Source organism: Phacochoerus africanus, chromosome 2 (genome assembly GCF_016906955.1).
Source record: "Phacochoerus africanus isolate WHEZ1 chromosome 2, ROS_Pafr_v1, whole genome shotgun sequence".
NCBI lineage: Eukaryota > Metazoa > Chordata > Mammalia > Artiodactyla > Suidae > Phacochoerus > Phacochoerus africanus.
In genome coordinates, this window is record NC_062545.1 from 250,006,110 (window position 1) to 250,030,699 (window position 24,590).

The 24,590-nt window shown below is 44.8% G+C and overlaps 1 protein-coding gene across 4 annotated transcripts in view; it reads left to right on the forward strand.

Annotated features, from left to right (window-relative positions):
• The first annotated feature begins 2,194 nt into the window (after nt 1-2,194).
• Nucleotides 2,195-24,590, forward strand: part of ZNF462 (zinc finger protein 462) — a 150,960-nt gene continuing 128,564 nt past the window's right edge. For 2 of the 4 annotated variants that reach the window (XM_047768096.1, XM_047768097.1), the window contains exon 1: nt 2,195-2,468. The gene's annotated coding sequence lies outside the window, so the exon portion shown is untranslated. Of the gene's footprint in view, nt 2,469-3,114; nt 3,159-24,590 lie in introns of all 4 variants that reach the window. The other 2 variants (XM_047768099.1, XM_047768100.1) reach the window with 2 other exon arrangements.

Sequence of the window (24,590 nt, forward strand, 5' to 3'; positions counted from 1 at the left end):
TTCAGTCCTGAACAACCTCACCGTCTTCCTCTCTCCTTTCTTCTGCTCTTCGTTCTTTGACTCCCGTTTCCCTTTTGCCTATGAGCTTTCTCCTCCTTGGTCTCCTCTCCTTACTTTTTCTCTTCCCACTCCTCGCCTCTCCTCTCCCTCCCCCTCCTTTCTTCTCCACCGCACGCGTAGAGTGTCATTTATTTATTTATTTATCACCCCCGCCATCAACACCCTTTTAGGGCTCCCAAGCTTTTCAATGTGAGTGGGAGGAGAAAAGGGCAGGAAGTGTTGACTGGAAGAGGGTGAAATCGTGCCTCTGGGTGAGAGATTCTACCCTGGAATAAACGATTAGGAAACGCTTGGAAAATGAGAATTCAGATATGTTTATAAAACCCCGCTATCTGGTGGGAACCAACTCCGCGTGCGTCTCCTCCTCCCCTTTATTGTGCGGGTTTTTGGAGGTATCTTCCTGAACTGTGGTTGGGGGTCGGGGGAGGTGGTGAGCATTAGGAGACAATCTTGCCCAGAATCTCCACACCGCGCTTTCTCCACCGGATGCGCGCTCCCCAATGCAAAGGAATCCAGCAACATCCCCCAATTCGGATGCGGACAAAAGAAACTTTAATTAAGGTCTCTGCTCCGCGCGCTGCGTGTTTCTCTCTCCGAGGCTGTTGATGTTCAACTGGAGGATGCGAGAAATAGAAATGGTACAACCAGCCCATGCCCTTGAACTTCAATTGCTTCCGACTTGCTGTATTGATTTTTTTTTATACTGTAGGCAACCCCCCCATATCAGATTAAAGCCTTAGGAGACATTAGACCTGGTGAGAGAGGAGGGTAAAACCCACTCCTTTGCAAAATAAGTAGTTCAGAACGATTTGAGGGAAATTACACTAAATAAAAATTCAAGGTGTGAAAGCTTCATCTTGGCTCTCTTGTCTTCAGTACCATGACACCTTATCATTAGGAACTTTGATTGTTACTTTCCGAACCTTTAGATGATCAGCCAGAAAGTGCAAACAACGCGGGGCTGGAGGGTGTAAAGTTATTTAAGTAGGCTTTAAAAATTTTTTTTTCCCCTTTTGGTGCGCCGTCAAAACATTTAACAAGTTAGGAAAAGAAAGTGGTGGTTCCGAGGTTCGAATGATGGGTTCTTTCCCTGCCCTACCCCCTTTACATATCAGAAAAGAAATGAAATGTACAATGAGCCTTTATTTCGGAGGAGAAGACTTCAAAATACGTGCCAGAAATGGACAATTTGAGCTTTTCACTAGAGATACTCACACCGCAAGCTGGAAAGGGATTAAAAAGCCCCACGTGGTTGATCTGGGTTTAGACTTGCAACCTCTAGTTCCCCATGTATGTTCTTTGCAAAGATTGGCCTCTAGATGGATGCGCGTGAGGGACTCTCTGGGGCCGGGGCTCTGCGCCTCGGGCAGGGCTGATGGTGGAAGCGCTATGAGCGGCCGGGCAGGGTCCTCACAGGGGGCTTCCTCTGCCGGCCGGGGCAGCCGGGCGCCTCCGGGACGCGAGCGCGCACGCCTCAGCCCGGCCGCCGCGCTCCTCGCACCGCCTTCTCCGCAGGTCTTTATTCATCTCATCTGCCTCTTCCCCTTCTCCTCCTCCTTTGCCTCCTTCTCCTCCTCTTCCTCCTCCTCCTTCACCACCACCACCACCACCACCACCACCACCATCACCAACACCACCACCACCACCTCCTCCTCCTCCGCCGCCGCCACCGCCTCCTCTTGCATCTCACTGGTCTGGCTCTGTGTTGCTCTGAGTGACAAAGACAATGTCCCAGCCTTAACTTTGCAACCACCTTGCCTCCTTCTGGGGTTCAGCGGGGGGGGAGGGGGGACAGCAGCCTCAGCATCTCCTCCACCTTCTCCTTCTGCTCTTCTCCAGCTCTTGGATAATTCTTCCCCTTTTCCCCTCCAGCCCTTTCCTCATTTCTTCCTTTCTTTCTTTTTTCTTCCTCTCTCCTGCACGTTGTTGTTGTTATTAGAAAGGCTTCGCGCACCCCCTGGTGCTCTGGCGTTTTGTGTGGCAGGAGAAGATTGTCTGCCTTCTCTCTTTCTGTCTTGCTTTCTCTCTCCCTCTGGTTGCTCATTATTCAGAGAGAGACACAGAGGGAGGGAGAGAGGAGAGAGAGAGAGCGCGAGGGAAAGGGAGAGGAGAGAGAAGAGGAGAGAGAGAGGGAGAGAGAGTGAGAGGGAGAGGGAGGGAGGGAGAGAGAGGGAGAGGGAGAGAGAGACGGATATCTCAGGTCATCTGCAGCTGCAGCGAGTCTGAGGAGCCGAGGAAGGCAGGGAAGATGGCGATCCTCCATTGCTGAGACCCGGCAGAAGCACATGAGACTCCCAAACAACTTCCACAACAATAACCCGAGCAGGAAGAGGAGAAAGAGAAAGAGGATAAGGAGGCGGTGGGGCTGGAGAACCCGAAACACCTCCCGGCGCCGGGACGCTTCTTCTGTAAGTTACTGCAATTAACAAGCACCTCGGGGTGGTCCGAGAGCTCCGGGGAGGAGAGCGCGGGGTGGTGGAGGCACAAACGCGCTCATTCATTCGGCCAAGGAGGGTTGGTGGAGCGGGGAGGAGAGGAAGTCCCCTGCATGGACTGGCTGTTGGAAGAAGCAAGGAGAAGAAGCAGGAGAGAAGGCGGGGGGGGGGGGGGGGAGGAGGAGGGAGAGAGAGCTGGAAGGGGAGGAGGAAGAGGAGGAGGAGGAGAAGCGAGGGAGGAAGAGGAGGAGGAAGAGGAGGAGAAGGTGGTGGTGGTGGCAGTGGAGGTGGCTGTGCTTTTCCTGCTGGCTGCTCCTTCTGCTGGGGGGAGCGGAGCGCTGTGGCTTAATTAATTTCGTGTAGTTCTGTGGAGAGAAGAGAAAATGAAAGATGAGTGAGAAGAGAGCTGGAGGCTTAGGACGGATGCTCCGAGTGTGGGGACAGGAGTAGGGACAGAGGGGGGCGGAGGGCGGGAGGCGAGGAGACCTGAGCCGAGAGCCAGAGGGAGCGAGCGAGGGGCAGAGGAGGGAGCGCTCCCAGCCGCCCCGACCTGAGTGGGTTGACCTCTTTCTTTCTCTGTCCCTCTCCTTCCTTTCCCCCTCTCTCTGCCTGTCCCCAGCCCGATGGCAAAGCCGTGCGGATTGGCATCCCCCTCTTCCTCAGGTATTTGGCTCGCTCTCTCTCTCTCTCTCCCCGAAGTTGGGATGCGGGGTCGGGATGTGTCGGGGGGTGGCGGCGGCGGCGGCGGCTGCCGGTGCTGCTGGTGAGCTGAGAGGCGAGGAGCGGGGGGCGCCGGCCGGGGGAGGGGGGGGCCGCAGGTTCAAGAGCAGCTGAGGAGCTGTCTCCAGGCTGGGGGTTCAGAAGCGTCTGGTGGAGGAGGACAACGGTTTCTGAAGAGGAGAAGCCATTACACACGCTTGGCTCTTCTCTGAGGAAGGAGAAAAGACCCCAGGCGGGGGCCTGGGGGTCGCCTGACTCCTGTGCAGTTCCCAGGGGTCTGCCCTCCTTCCAGGCACGAGGGGAAGCCGCAGCCGCCCCCCATTGGAGCAGCCCCTCTCTTTCCCTTTCTTTATCTCCCTGTCCTCCATTTGCAAGCTGTCTGCTTTGGTTCCAGTCCAGACTCCAAAACACAAAGCTTCTTCTCACGTTCATTCTCCAGGCTTTTCACCATTCCTGGAGGAACCCTCATTTTCTTTTCATTGTAGCTTCTAACCTACAGAGAGGGAGGGAGGCTGCCTGGAGTTCCTTTTATATCCCTCCCCTACTAAAAAAAAAAAAAAAAAAAAAGTTTCATTTTTAAGCACGCGTCTGGGATGGGAAAAGACCAACCAGTTGGGGCTTTCTCCCAGGGCTCCCGGGGGCTGTGTCTGAGTGTCTGTGATGGCTGTTTGGTTTGCTTTGGTTTTGTTTCTGGAGGTGGCTTGCAGGTTTTTGGAGAAAGTGACTAGTTTGAGAGCTGGGAACTGAGTCAGGTAAGCCCTGTCATGTTGTAACTCCACCAGAAAATGGAGGAGAGCGGGTTTCCAGGAGACAAAGCTGAGAAGTGTTTATAAAATTATGGATGTCTCCATTTTGAAGCTCTGTTGGTGATGGCTGGAGGAGGAGGCTTGCCTGCCTACTCCTTCTCCCTTTCCAGGGGGTGAATCTTGTGGTGGTTCTTCACTCTCTGCTCATTATGCAAGGAGGTGAGGGGCTTGGAAGGGCTGCTCAGATTTTGCTTCCACCCAAGGAGTGCTCTGGCAAGTTATGGAGACATTTGTTTCCATTTTAAAGTAAACTTTTGGAATTTTTTTCTCTCCTTTTGAGTGGACCTGAAGGGTTTTGACCTCCTTCAGGAAAGGCAAGGCAAAACCTTAAACATTTATCCAGTAAGGTCTTCAAACAACTTTAAGCTGCTCCAGGTCTCCTGAAAGTCACCAGGAAATGTGAATTTCCTCATTGTGAAGATGGTGGTGGCCCTGAGCTGAGATTTTGGAGTTCTGGGGCTTGGTTATCATCATGTTTTGATGCATAGCAAGACTTCATTGTCTGGTTTGGGTTGATTTCTGAAAAACCACAGCCACAACAACAAATCCTGCAAGATCTCAGAGGAACTCTTAAGTCTGGCTGACACCAGTTTCTTCAGGGTCTACATTTCTCTTCAGGATGCTCCATTTGTGTATTAGGCCTTCTTTTAGTTCCTTTGTTTTCCCTCTTCCCTTACATTCTGCTGTTTTTCTGTGTTCTCCAGTACTGTAAGTCTTCAGAAATATCAGATGTCTTCTTAACAATATCACTATGGAAACAAAATTTTAAAATATTATGTCAGTTGAGAAAACCTTCTGTCCAGGTAGCTTCACCTTTCTAATTGGGAGGAATTTATGAGTCTCAGAGGAAGACATTTTGTGAGGATGATTTGAAGAAAGGACCTAAACCTACCCCAGTCCCCCACACACTGACTGGAGTTCTGCACAGATTAGTTTTAGAGAATGTATGTAATTGATCCAAGTAAAGAACTAAATCCTGAAATGCTTGAGGAATTTATAAAAGCCAACCATGGAGATGTTGCTTTTCCATTAGGTGAGGTAGCCATCTTGAGGATGAGGGAAGATGTTGGAAGAATTTTAGATGGACTCTTGAAGATAGATGAGGAAGGCTCCACAGTGGAATGAAAACTTGGAGGAGATTCAGAACCAATTAATATATTGTAAGGAGGCTAATTGGACCTTGTTTTCATCTAAGGAGAGATATAGAAAGGTACCAGCTTCAACAGAAATAAGGAACACATTGGTGAGCGACTTATACCAGCTTTTTTCTTGCTTTGCTTTCTCATTATGTGTGTGATTTGAGTGTGTGTAAAGTTCTTTATGTCTACAGTATTTTTGTGCATATTGAGGTGGCTTTAGATTCCAAATGTAATTATATTCTGTAGAGTAACTGGGAGCAGTGTCATTCAGTAAATGCACAGTGCTGTATATGACAACATCACATTTTTCAAACCAAACTGTTGTGTCATTAATTGAGGGTTATTGTTCTTCTGAGGGGTGTGAAAGGAGAGGAGAAATACATGGTTCTTTAGCTGATAATTGTCCATGGTCAATGAAGTAAAACCCTGTTTTTGCAGACGAAGATGTATGGTTTTCAAGATTTTCAGTTGATGTGTATGCTTATTTAAAAATACTTCTCTTCAGAGCTCTGCTTCTTTATTAAAAACCTAGGGCTCTCCAACAGCACTTTAAAAAAACCTTACTTGGAATCATACCTTTCATTATTCATTTTTTGAATGTTATTTTTTGATACCATTACTTTTGCTCCTAAGTAGAATGTCAGTGTTATATTTAAATTTGCTAATGTGTATATATATATATATATATATATATATATGCTACATGTTCAAACTAGGAAGTTCTTCAAATGCAGTGAGATAAAAAGAGTTATTTGGGAAAGTAATTACCAGATAATTTTGCGTCTAATCAACCATATATGTTTTTGTAAACATAAATACATTATACGTTGATCTTGAAGTGAACTTCCATGATATTTTTGTTGTTGCTGATAGCAGAACAACTGGTTAATTACTTATTTTGATGGAGGAAAAAAAATCTGACAAACTGATTGTCAGTCCAGCAGTTTGCCTCACATTTTTTACTTGCAACCAATGTTTTGGTGTCTTTATAGACAAACAGCCTTAGAGCTAAGCTTTTCTGGAGGAAAGAAACTAGGTATCTGAGAGGCATTTTGGAGTTTGAGAATATGTTCTAACTGGTTACCTAAGAGACACATCCATATCTGATGCTCTGCAATACTGAGAAGTACCACTATATTTAAGACAAGGTTTCTTGCATTTTTCTAGATATAAACTTTTGAAATAGGGCAAGTATTTTGGATAAACCACTCTGAGAGAAGTAGAAAGTGTCTAATGAAAACTTCTCATTTGATGCCAAGGCTTAGAGATCCTTTTTGTTTTTGTGACATCAAGTCACTAAGGCTCGTTAGGCCAATTTTTACATAATTTTCTCCAATACGTCACAAAGAGAAATCATTCTGGAGAAGTATATGTGAGCTGTGATGCACACTCCCATAAAAAGATTTCTTGTTGAATCTTTGTATTCCATAATAGTTTTCAGACTTATGTCCCTCTAATTCACTGATCACAGTCCCTGAGGAATTATTTTTTCCCTTACTCTTTGGAGTTGGAGACAACTTTTAGATGAAAAAATTATATATATATATATATATATATATAAATTTATATGCATATAAAAATATATACACATATATATTTTTTTCTCTTGAATATTCCAGAAGACAGTAGGGGAAAAAGAAATCCAACTTTACTAATGGACTTTAGAGTACTTGTGGTCAGTTTTCCTGAAAGAATGGTAAAGGTGTCTTGGGAAAGAGCTCTGTTTTCTGTGTCAGGGAGTTTAATAGGGTCTAGTCTACCTTGGATACTTTCCTGGTGTTGAGCTTTCTTGGTTAAGGTAACCTTACTTATCTTCTTTGTGGTATGTGCCTTTATCAGACTTATAGTTCACTGCCTCATGGGACAGAACATTGACAAAGCTGTATTGAATGTTTCAAGTTGAGGGCTGGGGAACAGAGAGGCTATTTCACAATGCCGCAGTCACAAATTAGGAAATATATAAATAATGAACTCAGATTGCAAAGGGTCTGACATGGGTGTATGATTAGATGATTGATATATGGAAACTAAGGAAATTCAGAAGAAGTGGGGGAAATTATCTCCAGTGTCCACTAAAATCAAATGAACCGAAAAAACAAAAAAACAAAAAACCACAGTGTCCATGAGTGTGTGTGTGTGTGTGTGTGTGTGTGTGTGTGTGTGAGTGTGTGAGTGTGTGAGAGAGAGAGAGAGAGAAAGAGTGTGAAAGCAAATATCTCATGAAGTTCCCATACTTAGGAAGGTGGTGGCTTTGAAAGAAACATTAGTCAGGTGTTGGTGACCTATTAATTGATTATGAGAAAATAGGAAAGTAGATAATGCTTGAAGAAAATTCCTATTCTTGTGTGATATGCCAAGACATCTGGCAGATGTTATGTTGGGCCCTAAGGAATGGACAGTTTAATTTTAGCCCTAGCAAGGAAATGGGAAGTTCTAAGCTCTTTTAATAGCACAAGTCTTAGTTTGGGGAAGGTTGCTTAAAAAAATAAGAAGAGGAAAAGAGGCATTTATTGTAATATAAAGAACTCTGGGGAACATCAGGATTAAGCTGAGATTTTGGGATGATGGGCAAAAATATTATTTCCCAAGTAGAAATTAACATTAAAAAATCATTTAAAAGTTGACTGCTTGGTAACACCTTAAATGATGACATTCAGTGTTTCATAGTCACCTGTCAGAACTCAAAAAGCTAGTTCTGTGCCTTAGAGAGATCATCTCCTTCACATCTCCCCTCTGCATTGAACTGAGGAGGAAACTGGCACAGAGAGGAGGTGAAGTGACTTGGTCAGAAAGTTCATTTGTAACAAAGCCAGGCCTCGAACTCAGGTCGGCTGACTCCCAACCCAGTGGCCTTTCCACCACCCTACTGCCCATGATTGTAGCTGTTAGTGAAATATCAGCTTGCCTCTCCAGAGTGCAAGGCTGTCAGAGAAACTGAAATAATATGCTAGTAGGGCAGGAGTATTGACTTTTATTGTTGGGAGTGGCATGTGGGGCAGCCCAGGGCTGAGCATGGTTGTTCATAGATGTGACGACCGCCCCCCGCCCCCCCCCCCCCCCCCCCCCCCCCCGCCCAGAAGCCAGTTTTGTTGGTGGGACTTGGGGGCAAGTTTTAACTCTTGGGTTTGTAGCTGTGCTCGTCTTCACATTGTCCTCCTCTTTCTCTGTAGTTCTGTCCTTCAGGGCTGGAGAGTCCTTTTCAAATGCCCTTCCTTGGAAGTTTGTCTGGGTCTATTGCAACTTGCCCACAATTGAACTCTGAGGATCTATTTTGCAACTTGGTACAGATTTAAACGTTTCTTTCAGAGAGACCATTTTGTAATACTGATGAATGGCCAAAAGAGTGAAATCCAGTCTAAAATGATGACTGGTGATTTCCCAGTGTTACTGGCTCATCTTGAGAGTGTGCCCTCTATGTATCCTCTTAAGGCCCAGTTGTGTCTTGCAGAGCCAATGGCTAGCTATTTCCCAGGTGCCAGTATACATGAAGTCAGCTTCAGAATGATTTTTGATCAGCACAAGCAACATTTTTAACCATGGGGGGTGGGGGAGGGGCTGGGGCAGTACTTGAAGAAAGGTGACAGTGGCTTCCCATTTCTGATTCGTCTTGGGCAAGTGAAAGTAACTTTGTAAAGAAGAAGGGTGATGTTTGGAAGTTTCCACATTTTCTAAGCTTCTTCCAAACAAAAGCATAAATTCTTAATCCAGGAGACAGTCTGGAGAAGGTAGGGCTGGATGTGGACTTCTGGCAGAAACACAGTTAACGCTATAAACAGTTGGACCTCAGTGTGGCACTCCTCCAGATGAGTTGACTGTCGAAAATAAAATGTTCCAGAAGAACTGGGAGAACAGGAAAGAAGTTAAAACAGCATGGTTTGCATGCCAGTACTGAAGGGAGAAAGAAAAAAAAAAAAAAAGTGTGGGGTGGGGTGAGGGGGCCACTAGAGAAAAGATAATCCTAAATGGAACTGTCTCTGGGATTTATAAAATCCAGGAGAAGAAGTTTCCAAGTAAGGGAAAATGGATTTTTATGAATTTAGGCTGCATTTGTGGTTTATTAGGAAGCCCTTTTGAATCTTTTGTCCCCTTGAACTTTGTATCTAGAGAACTGCCCACACTGAGAAATAGAAAGTCCATTGGAAGCACTTTGGATTTACCTCTTCTGCTTGGAAATGCTGTTATAAAATGTGTCTACTTTCTGAGGGATTCTGTCTTGACCAGTTGATGCCTACATAGGATTTTTAGTCTTGAGATGTCTGGCTCCAACACAGGATTGGATTTTTGGGGGCTTGGAAGGACCAGAGGCAGAGTAGTGAGGGGTGAGAGTTTACCAGGATGGTTCACCTGCAGATGCATTGTCTTTTAATTCTGGTAAGCAGATTACTTGATGTCTTCAAAGCATTCTTGCCTAATTCCTAGCTGGAGACATTTTTTTTCCTTGAGTTATTCTTGGAGGGAAGGTTTCTTTTTGTGCCAGGTCATGGGTATTTTGGTATTGATTTCCTTGCTTTCATGTGTTTGCTTGTTTAGTTCACTGCATGTTGCTTCTGGATATTAATAAAACACTTCTACTGAGTTGGTCCACCGCTTACCCCTAACTTCATTCAGAGAGCAGAGCCTGCTCTGGAGGGTGAAGGAAGGTGGGGAGGTACTTATTTGTTCAAAAAAATAAATACTTGAAGATGAAACTGCTTAATGCAGAAAGTTCTTGCCGGGCTTTTGAATGGACTTTTAACAAAGACCACTCAAGGAAAGAGGGGGAAAATTCCACTAGGAACCAGTGGGTCCTGATGAAAATTCAGGATCACCTAGTAGGAAATTAAGCATTGCCCAAGATGAGTGGGCAAAGACTTACCTTTGGATTCAGATTGGTTTGAGCACAAAAGGAGCTGAAGGCCCAGGCGAGACAACTGTGTCAGAAGTAATTAAGCCCAGGATTTGTGGAGAGGCTTAGCTGCCACAGAGCCCAGCTGGGGAAGGCCAGACTCGCTCCCTAAGCCCTCGTCTGGCCAGTTGAACCAGAACACGAGCTGAGGCCTTCAAATTTTGGAATTCTTCTCTTCCCTGTTCAGATTGAAGAAGGCAAAGTCATTATCCTTCAGTTTTGCTCATGGCAGCTGAGTGCTTTTCTCTTGAGCCCATTTCTTGGGAAATGCCGTGGGGGGCGGGGGTGGGGGTGGTGATCACCTGTGAAGGAACATTCTCTCTTTTAACATGACAAATGTGCCTATAACATTGTCCGTATTAGTCAGAAAATAATTGTGCAGTGGCACAATGTGGGATACTTGAAAGATGCTTGCTGCACAGAGGTTCCAGTACTCACCTGCAGATGAAGAAATGGGTTTCTAAGCCATCTCATTTCTATTGCTAACGAAAAGCTTTGGAAGGCACCTGTGAATCAGAGCTCCAGCTGCTCTCATGGTAGGGGAAGTTAGGCCTTGAAAGGATACACGGATTAGCCCGTCAGAAAAGCAAACAGTAGCATCAGCACAAGTAGAAAATAGGGTTGTTAAGCTAACAGAGAAGTAGGCTAAAGCATTGCCATAATTACGTGGTGGAAATTTGCTGGGAAGGAGAGACTGCTGGGATGAGAGAAGGAAAAGAAGGAGAAGAGAGGCAGGGCAGTGACTGACAGGTCAACATAGAAGAGGTCTGTCCACTGGGAAGAGCCTACAGGAAGAAAGGCCTTGCTTGTAACAAAACAATAAAGCAAGTGGAAAAAGACCTTGTAATTTGGTACCTAGTGCATGTGAAATAGGAAGACCGGGTGCTCAGACCCACATTCTTTGGTCGGTTCTTATTGTAAAAAGTGAATTGAGCTTGGAAGACAGCTCATGAAGTCACAGTTTATGTGTTTACAGATAAGGCATTGCTGATCAAGGGCAGCTGGAAACTTGAAGGAACTGGTTAGGCCTAGGTGGAGATTTTCCTGGAAAATGAACGAAGTAGAGAATAGAGCACAGCAGAAAATAGCTGCATTATTAATGGGCAGAACATGCGATAGTCCTCTCTAAGGTTATCCATAGAACTTACTTGTCTGCTTGTGCTGGGGGTGTTAGAAGACGTGAGGAACAAAGATGTGCTTATTTCAGAGATGAAAGGCATGGAACATGGTATCTACCTGTTTCTAGTTTGGGGTTAAGCCATTTGCTGCAGCCAGGCTTCACAGGCTGGTCTGGCCATCCAATCCTGGCATTTTAAAATCCTAATTAAGGCCACTGTGGTCCAGAATGTTTAGCCATTCTAATCCCTAATGACATCATCCCTCTGTGTTGTGATCAGTTAGTCAGCAATTGAGCATCAGTCACTCAACCCAGATTGGACCTGATCTGGGGGTCTTACACGTGGGATAACATTTGAACACTGGGTTATAGACTGAAGATGGTCAAAAAAGTAGATGCCAGCTAGAGATTAAAGATTAAAGATTTCAATAACAAGTACTTATCACCCAGGAATTTTTCTCTTCAGTGGTTTCTTTTTTCGGTGGTCTTCTCTGAAGACTGCTAATGAGTATTTCATGATGATAACTGGGGAGGGGATCTGTATGGAAGAGACCATTTTCATTTGAATGTTCAGCTGCAAGAACTCCCCCTTTTCTGCTGTCAACTGAGTATTGTCCTTTCTGATGTTGGGTAAGAAAACCTTCCGTAAGGAGATTAAATATGATTGCTTCATCAGAAAATTCTGCCAGCTCCTCTAAAGAGTGGGAATACCACAGAAGCCTTTTAACAAAATGCTATTTCCCCTCTTGGAGTGACTCATAGGTAATATTAATACTAGGTAACATTTGTTTAGCATTTAATATGAACCAGGACTGTTCACAGAAAAAAAAGGAAAAATTGAGGTTTGGGGAGGTAATATACCTAAATTTATGGAGCTATGAAATGGGGGAATCCAGGGAGTTCCCTTGTGACTAGGTGGGTTAAGGATTCAGCATTGTCACTGCTGTGGCTCGGGAGTGTGGGTTCGATGCCTGGCCTGGGAACTTCTGCATGCCGTGGACTTGGGCAAAAAATTAAAATAAATGGAGGAGCCAGTTTGCACACACAGGAGGACCACCCCCTGGCTCTCAGCTGCTGGGAACTGGCCTCGGTTATTACTTAGTATGCTAATAGCTTATGTTCCTGATGGTTTATCTCTTCCAGTTGCTTATGCCAGGAGTATATCCTGGTGTTCTGGAAGGAAATCTGAGCTTAATGGAGAATTAATTGTAATATATTAGTTGATATGAGAGATATAACTTACTGTGATAGCTTGACAGAGTGTGTTTAACCAGAGTGCCCTCTCTCTATTCTGAGTTACAGAGGAGATGGTGGGGAAAAAAAAAAAAAAAAAAAAAAGCCCAAGAGACCATGTAGAGGGAAATTTAGAGAATAAATATTTAAAAATTATACTGTTTTGAGCTTAGTAGTGTAAAGTACTCATACATGTGGATATTTAAAAGAGCACCTATGTGTTAACAAGCAGAAAGATGATGCTGTATGACTTCTTTTTAGGTAGAGAAGGTGTCTTTTTACTTCTTAGGGTCCCTTTTGTAAGTCTCAGCTGCCTATATTGGCTCTGGTTACCACAAGCACGAGAAATGTTTTCAAAAGCCATATGACATATTTGAAAATTGGTTCCACTGTCTAATGGTCCTTTGTGGAAAATGGTGCAGATACTCTCCCCAGCCTGGGTGCAAGTGCCCCCCACACCCCTAGTGATCATGGCGTGCTCTGTTTAGATCATGGAGACGTGATGAATGTTTTGGTCTTGTTTGCCTCTCCCTGAAACATTGCAGTACAGTAAGGAAGCTGTTGTTCAGGGATGACCACAGATGCCCTTAGTAGAGTAACAAGCTGTACTAAGGGAAATGGAGCAGGTCCAAATATCCGTAAGATACCCAGGACAGTAGCTTTTCTGTAAGACAGGCGGTTGGGCATTAATTGCCAAGTAGATGTTTTAATCTTCATGCAACTTGGTGGTTTTCTAAAATCTTAACTTGCCTGTGGATCTGTTCTGGTCACCATCTGTCCCTAGGCAGACTCATATCTCAAACCTGGGTAGAAGGATAAGCCTGTGTCCCATTTATAAAGTGTTATAAAATTTTATTTATTTATTTATTTGGCCACGCCTGTGACATGTAGAAGTTCCCAGGCCAGGGACTGAACCCGAGCCACAGCAGCGACCCAAACATCTGCAGTGACAATGCTGGATCCTTAACCTGCTGCGCCACAGGAGAACTTCTTTTTTTTTTTTTCTTAGGGCCGCACTCACTTCATACGGAAGTTCCCAGACTAGGGTTCGAATAGGAGTTGTAGCCACTGGCCTATACCACAGCAAAGCGGAATGTGAGCTGTGCCTGCGACCTATACCACAGCTCACTCAGGGCAGTGCAGGATCCCCAACCCACTGAGTGAGACCTGGGATTGAACCCACATCCTCATGAATACTAGTTGGGTTTGTTACCACTGTGCCACCATGGGAACTCCGAGAACTTCATTTTTAATTTTTTTTAATTTATTTTTTGGCTTTGCCATGGCATATGGAAGTTCCTGGGCCAAGGATCGAATCCACACCACAGCAGTAACAAGAGCTGCAGCAGTGGCAATGCCTGATCTTTAACCTGCTGAGCCACCAGGGAACTCTGGTAAAGTGTTTTAGAGAAGGTCACCAGGTCACCCATTTTTTACCTATCCTCCAAGTCATTATCTACCAAACTTATCAGAACCATTGTTTTCTGAGGTAAAGTCATTTTATGGGAAAAAGGCTCAGAAAAATACCCGCATAGTTGAAGAGAGTAAAATTGAACTATACCAAAGCATAAGGTTCTGCAGGTTCTTTTTTTTTTTTTTGCTTTTTAGGGCCACATTCATGGCATATGGAATTTCCTAGTCTAGGGGTCAAATCAGAGCTACAGCTGCCAGCCTATATTACAGCCACAACAACAGGATCCGAGCCAGGTCTGCAACCTACACCACAGCTCACAGCAACACCAGATCTTTAACCCATTGAGCAAGGCCAGGGATCGAACCTGCAAACCTCATGGTTCTTAGTCAGATTTGTTTCCGTTGCGCCACAATGAGAACTCCTAGAATTTCTAACGTAAAAGCTGCAAGGACTCCTTTGGCCATAGTGCCTAACCATCTAAGATGTTCCTTCAGACCAGGCTGTCCCAAAGACCAGTCCTTAACATGTTTCTTCAGTCTTACTCCTCAGCTCATCCTCAGGAGCTGCAGAGAGTGAAGGTGATTTGGGTCATTTTCTCTTGGTGGGTGTGTACAGTGACGTCCACTAGGGACCAGGACATTAAATTTGAGAATACACTCAGCATGGGAGCTGGGCAGGTGAGGGAGCCTTAGAGCATGTCTGAGGAGGTAAATGTATAAAGTTGATGTATTTAGGACTGGAGCGGGAATCCTCTGTCTTACCCAAAAGAAAAAGAAAATCACTTCCTCCAAGACAGATTTATGGTTCTGTGAAAAAGCTTACTGTATGGAATTCCCATTGTGGCTCAGCAGTAATGAATCCGACTAGTGTCCATGAGGGCGCAGATTTGATCCCTGGTCTTGTTCAGTGGGTTAAGGATCCAGCGTTGCCATGAACTATGGTGTAGGTTGCAGACTAGGCTTGGATCCCACATTGCTGTGGCTGTGGTGTAGGCTGGCAGCTGTAGCTCTGACTCGACCCCTATTCTGGGAACTTCCATATGCTACAGGTGCAGCCCTTTAAAAAAAAAAATAAAATAAAAAGCTTATTGTATAGATTACATAAAATAGCACGTGTTTCAGAAAGTTGACTTGAATCCTTCCACTTGTGTGGAAGTTCTCATCATTCTTTCCCTGCTCAGGGGAGCATGGCTTTGCCTCTCATTAGTAGTTTTGGGGTGCTGAGCAGTGAAGTGGGATTGAAGAGCACATGGTAGCTATTTCTGAAATTCATCCCAACCCCTAGATTGACTCAAGTGTGTGAATCCCTCGCCCAGTCTTTCTCTGACCAGTGGTTGTAGTTTGTTAATAATGAATGAACATCACCCATAGGTCCTGAAATTAGCAAGTGTTAAATGTTATGTGATTATTAGGTGAAAAACAAGATAACCTAGTCAGTGGACTTAATTAGGTTGTGATTGCCCAGTTGCTGCTTCATGATAATTATATTCATAACCCCGTTTCTAGACGTCAACTACAATTATCAAAATTGACCCCAGCACAGGTAAGTGTTAGCAATCTTATTTGAAGCAGCTTCTGAAGGGTGAATTTCTGATGTTCCTGGTACATTCCTCCTGGTCCTTTATCCTTTCTTGCCACCTTCCCGTCATCTTTTTCCCCATTTTAATAGAAAGGTCAGGCGCAACATCATCTTGTCTCTGACCATGCACATGTTATATAGCTGGTATTGGTGTCTAAAAAAATATAAAGTTTTAAGATTTTCAGACTCAAATATGGCTGAAAAAATTAATAAATCAGCAAATAGGAATCTTGAAGCCTAAACATCTAAAAGTTTTGGCTAGATTTTTTTTCTCAGCTCATGACACCTGTTCAGTAGATTTAATGGGATTCATTTGAATAGATCTTTTACTTTATAAGGCATGGTCTTAAAATGAATAAGAGAGTCATCTGTGTTCAAGATAATGCCTTGTCAATGTGATCATCAAGGTCTGAGGGGTATAGAATGAGGGCTTTTAACTTTATGTGACCACCCTCCATGTCTTCCCAAATTCATGGCATTTGCCTTCAGTGTATTTTAGTAGAAAAAGAAAATGTCATTGCCAGGGACATTCTTTACTGTTATCTCTTAAACAAAGTCATTGATTTCTAGGAAATATAAACAACAACCTGTATCAGAAGTGGGTATGTCAGTGTGACACTGTGAATCACTGGGCCAGATTGTCACTTGGCAGCCTTCCCTTTCTGACGTGCAGTTAGTTATATGGGAAAGTAATGCAATTAAAATCTGCAAACCATGGCTGAACTTCATTGCAGCTGAACGGTTTGAGAACAGCTAGGAACGAGGCTACCATGTCTACGGATATATGGGTGTGTGTGTGTATGTATTTATGTATAAATATGTATAAGTATATGAGTATAAAATATATTGTGAATATATTTTAGGTAGATGGACCAATCGATCAATAGATTGATCTATCGATTGGTTGATTGATAGATATATCTTCTTGCTGGGAGAAGGCTTATTTTTTTGCTGACGGATCAGGAGTGCAAATTTCTCAGAATTTCTGTGTGAACATGTAGTTCTCTGTGCTGGGGTTTTCCTTAAGAAAGTGGTGTGTAGTTGGTGGAGCGTACTCTTTGGGTCTTGCACAAGCAAGTTAAATTGCACCTTTGTTCTTGCCCAGCTGTGTGATCTTGAATAAGTCACTTAACTTCTCTGTTCCCATGATTGCCTGCCCAATAAAATGGGGATAATAATATGAATCTGGAGAACTGACATAAGGACCAAAACGTGTATAAGGGCCCTTCTTCCTTGGGAATAGAGAAAATGAGGTGGGGAGGTCTAGACTGGCTATGAACTGTTTTGTCCTCTGTCTTAGACTCAGTGTTAAGATTCATGTTATGCCATGTCTGACTTAAGTGATGGGAAGTCCTTGTTGCTTGTATCCATTTACTTTTCTGGGTTGTGAGCTTCCAGTCTGGCTGGCTGTGGTCCTGAAGCTCTCCGTAGTTGGGATTTATAAACCACCTGAAGATGATCCCAGGTCTCCTTGGAAAAGTGCACTGACCCTCCACTTTGCAGAGATAGATATTCCCTGGGGTGTTGTGGGAATGATTCTGAATCACGGTGAACTTCAAGAGCTTTTTGGAAAAATGGTGTTATTACCATGCCTCTTGTCTGGCATCGTTCTGGCAAAAATGATGTGTCTAAGAGCACTGTATTCGCTCGGTGAAAATAGGGGCTATGCCCCTTTCTGGCTTTGCTCAGATAGCTCTCTCTGAGCCAGTTTGAGGGCTGTCCTCTGGCCTTGCTTTGAATTGCATGGTCTTCTCTGTGCAAATGTTTATTTTAGTAGTCCATGTCCACTTGGTCTTACTAATGTACTGTAATATCAGATGCTTGGAGATCTCAGGGGTAGGGAGGCTAATTTTAGAGTGCCTTCAGGATAGATGATATTTCAAAATGTGGAAGGGTGTTGGTAGGGCTTACCAGGACTTACCTAACCTGACTGCTCCATGTCAGTAGAACCTTCTTTGGTGGCTCCTTGGTGGCAGCAATAAAAAACGAGTCACTAGTTCTTAGGTAACAAAGTATAGTGATTTTTTTTCACCTTTCAAAGCAGATTAGTCATGAAGACTTAGTTATTTTTACATTTTGAAGGTTTCCGGAAAGGCAAGGGTGTTGGTGGAAATTCTTTTTTTTGGGTGGGGCTGTGTCTGTGGCCTATAGAACTTACCAGGCCAGGGATCAAACCTGAACCACAGCAGTGACCTAAGCCGCTGCAGTGACAATGCTTGATCCCTAACCCCCTGTGCCACAAGAGAACTCCCAGAAATTTTTTTTTTTTTTTTAATTATTGAAAAGAAACCTTCATGTTGCTACTTTAAAATTGTGGCCAGAGATATTGGAGGAGGAGAGAAAAAAGAGACCATATATTTTATTTATTTACCAGTGTTCAGATCTCTAGGATGATCTCAAGTGAGAGATTTTTGGTCTCAGAGGGTGGACCCCAAAATGAAAGGAGTGGAAGTGAAGCCGTGGCTATGGTGTGGTTAAAAGAATGTGGAATGCCCTCAGTCAAGTAAGAAAGGTCGAGAGAAACAGGAGGGACTGAAACTAGGACTTCCTGGGATGCCAGAAAAGCTCTGGGAGTGGAAAGATCTTTCCATTTTCCCCAAGCCCTAGGGAGGGAAAGGTAGATTTGGGGATGCCACTTTGCCACGTGTTCAGTTCTTTCCAAGCTGTAAGATCCTTACTTATTTGTGGCAGCCTAGTAGTAGTAGGAAAGTGATTGGCTTCACTTGGGTCAAGTTCCTCATTTGCTCCTGGCCTCCAGTTTATCTTCAAAATGGAATTCCCTCTTTGGCGAAGGCTTAGAGACATAATGTATGTAAAACACCCAGCACGCTGCCAGGTACTCAGTGAACGGCCACCTCTGCAGTTCATTTGCAATGATCGATTAGTGGCCATCCAGTGCCTGTGGTGCAGATGGCTTGCTCCTTGCCATTTTTTTCTGCCGCCTGGCTTTGCCTTCCTAGTTTGTAGTTGTGGGATGATGATAGAGTTGGAAAGAATTGAGTGTCTTCACTCTCTCGTAAAATGTGTTTTATAGATGCTGTTATATTTAAGAAATATGTGCTCATTCATCTTTATTCATTCATCAAACATTTATTGAGGGCCCTTTGAGTACTTGGCACGCCTGCAGTGTGCCTAGGTGGTCGAACCCAGTGGAGGTGGGAATCTCTCTACTGGTTGTGTTAGGTTCTTTGTCTTGGTAATTGGGAGTGATTATGATGGAGATGGCGGTCCTTAATCACACTCCAATGAACCAGAGGGTGGTGAACCCTGGCCCGAGGCAGTGAGACCTGGATTCCTATTTAGATGCATGTATTTCTGCGTCTTTGTGTGTATATGTTTACAATATAATTTGCTAACTGTGTAGTTAAGGCTACTGGGGTGCATAATCTGGCAGATCATTTAAATATTTACACCGAAATATCTTGTTCTCTGTTGGTGTGAAGTAGAGTTTCCAGTTATTTTTAGGTCATTTTCATCTTAGCAACCCTGTTGGAGATGAACCAGACACACTGCTGTAAACTGTCCCCACATTTTGATCGAATTTAATAAAGTAAAGTTGAATGGTTTGGTCCCAAGAGGCCAACCAACCATCTGGTTAGCAGAAGGGTTAGGTCGAGTATTGCATGGCTGCTGAGAGGGCCACACACCAGCCCCGATGTCCTGGTAATATGTCCAGTGGCTGCATGCATTAAGCATGGAAATGGTGCTTTCAAGTCTGCAGAGCCAGCAGTTCTGTTACCACCGCTGTGACGCAGGAGATAATTCAGCTGGGCAAGCGGCAGCGTGGGGGTGGATCTACAGTACAGGATGTGTAATGTCAACATGAAGGATTGGAGCTGGCAGAAGGAAGGGAAGCACTCATTTCATGCCAGTGCAGGAAGCCTAGAGATGCATCCCGCCCCCACACCCCCTTTGCATCTTGTCCTCTTCTGGAGCTTTCCCATGATGTGTTAAATGATTACCTTGTGCATGGTCCATGGCAAAACTTCAGCTGATTTCCTGCCTCTTTTGGAACCTGTCAGCATAAACCTAGTGAACCACATTCCACACACATGTAGGGCGGGCAGAGGCAGGAGTTAGTGGCACCGCCTGGGAGGAGGAGCCAGAGTTTTGTTAGGCAGGAGCATCTTTGCGCTTGGAGATGGAATCCCATTGTATGTCCCTTTGTGCTCAGCTCTGAGACTGGCCATCCGTTCAAAGGCTGCAATCATCTCGGCACATTGTGCTGCAGCTGTAGTTGGGAGAAGGCTGCAGAATGGTTCCAGTGATTCTGCAGAAGCTCGGCAATTACATAATTGCTATGTAACTGGAGAGAGCCATCAGGATTGTCTAGTTCTCCTGGAGAGAAAGCTCCTACAATTTGAGGGCTAGATTGTTTTCTCTTGTTAAACCTGAAGGCTGATGAGCAAGTACATCAAGCCACCAGGCTGGAACCGGGGCCTCTCAGGGGCCTGAGAGGGCACAAAATTCACAAGTACACTTGGCTGAACACTCAGTGGACTTCACAGCTGTGTTAAAGGGAGAGAGAGGGCGAGAGCAAGTCACTGACTCTTGGAAAAGTGGATTCTTATATCAGCCAAACATGATATTGGACTTGCCTCTAGTATTTGGGACTCTGTTCTGTATGCATTCAAAGCATAGAGGATTCCAGTCTCCTGCTCCCAGGAATGGGACTAGCAGAGTTGCACTTGACCACCAAGAGCCCTCTCAGTTTCTGCTGCCTGCTCAGAAGGATTTCATAGTCCTCTCTCTCTTTTTAATTTTTTTATTTTTTGCTTTTTAGGACTGCCCCTGCAACATAGGGAAGTTCCCAGGCTAGGGGTCGAATCAGAGCTACAGCTGCCAGCCTACACCACAGCCACAGCAATGTGGGATCTGAGCCTTGTCTGCGACCTACACCTCAGCTCACTGCAACGCTGGATCCTTCACCCACTGAATGAGGCCTGGGTTCGAACCCGCACCCTCATGAGTACTAGTTGACTTCGTTACTGCTGAGCCATGATGGGAACTCCTCGCAGCCTCTCTGAATGCTCTTAGATGCAGATGAGTGGAAGGAGGGTGAGGCCTACCCTACCCCTCAGGCCTTTCTAAATGCGCTGGCTCCCTGGGCTTCAGACCCTGGTGCAGTGCCTGGGCAGCCTGGGGGCTGGAGCAGACTGGACAGTTTGTCTGGGAAGACCTCACAGCGAAGGAATGAATTCCTTCTTTCAGCTACCTTACCACTTGTTTTCCCTGGTGGAGAAAATTTTGAGGTGGAGTTGGTTAGATGTAGGCGCAAGGGTTGCATTAAACCAGCGAGAGCCTCGGGCTCCAAGTCTCATCAGATACCTACCAAAGCAGTCACCTAAAATTAGCCACACCTCCTAACCCAAGTGAGGGTTTTATGTTTGTTTATGTTAAGTAGCTCTAAATTTCAGCAATCCTACCTTTCTGGGCACAGTTTTGTGGAGCTGGTAGAGTAGAAAGAGTGGTTGTTGGGGTAATTTTTATTAATGGCCTAAGTTGGACCTTTCATAACTATGATATTCATCAGTTTTTTGCTATTTAAATGTGTTTGTAGTCAGAACTTCAGCCTAAGGGAAAATTCTACCTTGTGGCTCCTTTGTGAATTAAAAGGGAGTCCCCAGGAGTTCCCTGGTGGCCTTGTGGGTTAAGGACCTGGTGTTGTCACTGCTGTGGCTCTGGTTACTTGTATGGCGTGGGTTCAGTCCCTGGTGTGGGAACATCCACATGCTGCAGCCCCCTCGCCAAAAAAAAAAAAAAAAGGAGCATCCAGCAGGCAGTATTAGGACTCGGACTTCCAAAATGGATTAGGTCCACAGATTCCTAGACCTTTTACCTTTAGACGTCTGCTTTCCTCTGTACTCCTGGGCCTAATGCTGAGGTAGATGGAAGATAAGAGTTTGTTTAGGAAGCTTGATTCCTATGAAAGAGGACTGGTGGGTTTTCAAGGAGCCAACCTGATTCAGCACCAAGCTTTTATTTTGGAGCAATCTGGAGGGATATAGGATCACCCATGGTGACCCTTGCCTGCGTCATTTCAGGCAGGCCTTGGCAGGCTCCAGCAGATGAGTAAGGACGAGGGCAATTGGCAGGAGGACCCGCTGAGTTCATCTTGCTTCATATCTCAGGAACTGGCCTGACCTCGTTCCATCATCAGTGTTTGGGCATTCTGAGAAACACCGGACCATCTCTCAAGGGTCCTGGAGATTGTGTTGGAAGCAGCATGCTCTCCTACTGGGAAGGAACACCTGCTTTATTGCAGAGAGCACACAGGAGGGAACTCTTTGCTCTCAGTGTTGGGAGGTCTCTGAAGACCTTGGCAGTGAGGGCCATGGTATGTCGTGGAAAGAACATAGACCTCAGAGCCATTGCGTAGTCGTGTGACCTTCAGCGACTTAATCTCTGATCCTCAACTTCCTGATCTGGGAGAAAAAAAAAAAAAAATCCACTTCATAAGCTTCTTGAGGGGAATCAATAAGACCACAAATGTAAATCTCTGGTGCAGAGCATAATCTATTGTGGGCACATCAAAAATACTAATTCCCTTTTCTTCTGTCCTTAAGTTTTTATAAAATACTTATATTGGGCAGGGCACTGTTAAACAGTGACTATCTGCTTAGGGGTCAGAGTACACTTGGGTCCATGTGAAGTCCCTCTAAGGGGGCTCCTTGAAGCTTGTCCTGGTGGGATTGATAAACATCTAACTTCTTGGCTTTGGAGGCTGAGCAGCATCTTTTGTTAGAGGATGACTTTTAAGAGCCAATGTGCTCCTGTATGAAACACGATTCCAAAATCTGGCAAAGGGGAAGAAAAGTACCTTAACCTCTGTTTGCACTATCTTGAACATTCTGTAATAGATTATTTATTAAATTCCTTAGATGAGGTTCTGGTGTTTTTGTTTTGACTATGGTTATACAACTAACTGCCGGAAAAGAGAAACCTAGCATTTCCCAAGCCGAGCCCTGAGGAGAGATAGTTGGGTAACCAGAATCCAGAAGACTCTAGAACATGGAGGGTTCTTAACAAGCCTCTTTTCCTGGACCTCTAGTCCAGGGGGCCATTCCTTCTGTTGGTGCTCAAGGAAGCCTTGTTGACTGCCCTCAGGGAGAAAGACCTCACTTGGTTAACATTTAGCCCAGTCAACTTTGAAGGCCAATCACTGTTTTGTCTCTTGGTCAGTTACTGAATGGAAGTGGACCAGAAGCAACAGAAAGGCAGGTGTGGGGTTTCCCTTGCTCATTTCTATCGGTCAGTGCCTTGCTTAGTGACTAGGGTAGATGTACATAGTCAGTGTAGGTTGGATTAGTTAACCAATTCTAGCACTATTTATTTATTTATTTATGTCTTTTTTTTTTTGCCATTTCTTGGGCTGCTTCCACGGCGTATGAGGTTCCCAGGCTAGGGGTTGAATTGGAGCTGTAGTCACCAGCCTACGCCAGAGCCACAGCAACGCGGGATCCAAGCCAAGTCTGCAACCTACACCACAGCTCACGGCAACGCAGGATCCTTAACCCACTGAGCAAGGCCAGGGATTGAACCTGCAACCTCATGGTTCCTAGTCAGATTCGTTAACCACTGAGCCACGACGGGAACTCCCAATTCTAGCACTTTTTAAAAGGTCATTCCTCCTAAATATCTGTTCCCCAAACACAACTAGATTTCTGCAACCACTGTCTCTAAGTTTCTTTAAGCAGTGATGGCTACAGCACACCTCCCTAGACATCCATCACTCAACTTTAGTGAGTAGAGATAGGGCACTGACATTTTAATTTAAAACTAAGAAGTGGGAGTTCCCTTTGTGGCTCAGTGTTCAATGAGTCCGACTAGGAACCATGGGGTTGCCGGTTTGATCCCTGACCTTGCTCAGTGGGTTAGGGATCCAGTGTTGCTGTGAGCTGTGGTGTAGGTCACAGACTCGGCTCCGATCTGGCATGGCTGTGTGGCTATGGCATAGGCCAGCGGCTACAGCTCTGATTGGACCCCTGGCCTGGGAACCTCCATATGCTGTGGGTGTGGCCCTAGAAAAGACAAAAAGACAAACAAAACAAAGCAAAAAAAAATCCCACTAACAAGGAATATAAATTCTTAAGGGGAAACTGCCTCACTCTATAAACTATATTAAATATGTTTGAGGGAGTTCCCATTGTGGCTCAGTGGGTTAAGAACCTGACTCATATCCATGAGGATGCAGTGGCCTCGCTTAGTGAATTAAGGATCCGGCATTGCCTTGAGCTGTCAAATAGGTCGTCTTGCAGGTGTGGCTTGGATCCTTCGTCACTATGGCTGTGGTGTGGCTGGCAGCTGCAGCTCTAATTGGACCCCTAGCCTGGGAACTTCCCATATGCCTCGGGTATGGCCATAAAAAGAAAGAGAAAGAAAATGTATGCAACAATGTCTAGAGTGAATCTAGGTTAAAGAAGCCAAGAAGGAGAATGTGATTTTTGGTAGTTTCTGAGGGATACTGATTTGAGCACAACTGTTTACTAGTAGGACCCTGAATGACTCTTCAGGCCATTATAAAGTTAGATTTCATAGACTTGAACCTAAACCATTGGAGAGGAAGCATGCAAACTCAGGAATGCACAGCTAGTCAAGGCTGGTGGTTCCAGAGGAAACTCATTAGTTTTAAATGAAAAAAGGAGACATGTCTTTCCCCAAGACTTTATTTGGCTTAGCAAGTCTAAATGGATCATGGCGTGTATTTCATGGGGTAAACTGGTGGTGTGGAAGCTCAAGGAATATAGAGGGAAAAAAGTTACAGGAAGAAAAAATGAGTGTGTAATGTTTCTTATCAGTTTTACAAAATTGGAAAAATGAAGCAATGGAACCAGGACAGTAGTCGTGTACTTTGAAGGTGGACAAGCAGGTTCCGAAAACATGTTTCCTCACCTTTGACTTTGGTTCTTGAACATTTCAGTGAAGTGATTTAGACCGTCGAAAGTCTAGCGTGTGCAGAAGCCTTCTAGGTATGAGGTGACCTTGCAGTGTTAACGAAACCCATGGATCCTGTTAGTTCCAACCTCAGTGAAGGACATATTCTGAAGAGCCAGCTCATTAAGCAAGCTTTTGAAGGGTGTGCGCTGCAGAGCAGTTTCCTGTTATTTGGTTAATGGTTGACCTAGTTCTATTGCCATATGCTTCCTGGAACGCATTCTAATATAAAGTATGTGTTAAAGCAAGACTAGGATAATGGCAGGAAA